At 66.6% G+C, this 539-nt stretch overlaps 1 protein-coding gene across 1 annotated transcript in view; it reads left to right on the forward strand.

Annotated features, from left to right (window-relative positions):
* Positions 1-539, forward strand: part of TLE5 (TLE family member 5, transcriptional modulator) — a gene marked incomplete at its 5' end in the record, with an annotated part of 6,402 nt that overhangs the window by 2,570 nt on the left and 3,293 nt on the right. The window lies entirely within an intron of this gene.

A 539-nucleotide genomic window follows, 5' to 3' on the forward strand; every position in this document is an offset into this window, starting at 1 on the left:
CCCTCCTCCTCCACCCCCCCGGCAGCTGCCTGACCCTGGCCGCCTCCTGCGGGTTGCAGGATGCTTCGGGGTCTGCTCTGCATTCAGCTTGCTGGCCTGGCCACCGGCCCAGGCAGTGGCCGAGGTGCCAAACCGCCGGGTTGCAGCCTGGGTCTGCCAGGTCCCCCGGCTGTCCTTGGCAGTGGGGAGGCGGCCGCCGGGAAAGCCGGAGCCAGGAACTGACGTGGGGGGGCAGCCGGATCCCTCCCAGCCCCCTCGGCTTGGACAGCGTTTAAACCCTTCCCGGCCCAGGCTTCAGAAGGAAGACTCCGGGGGGGTGAGGGGGGGCAGGAAGCTGACATCCTTTGAGGCCCGAGGGAGGGAAGGGGTGACACTACATTCCTTGCCTGACATTTGAGACCCTGCCTGTGCACACCGCCAGAGTCACTTGCTGGGATCCACACCCGCCAGGTGGCAGTTTCTACATCAAAACCCCCTGCGTTGGTCCAGCCCAGAGCTCAGCTCTCCCAGGCCAGACACTTAACCTCCTGACCCCACGG

Source organism: Crocuta crocuta, unplaced genomic scaffold (assembly GCF_008692635.1).
Source record: "Crocuta crocuta isolate KB4526 unplaced genomic scaffold, BGI_CrCroc_1.0 scaffold110, whole genome shotgun sequence".
Classification (NCBI taxonomy): Eukaryota; Metazoa; Chordata; class Mammalia; order Carnivora; family Hyaenidae; genus Crocuta; species Crocuta crocuta.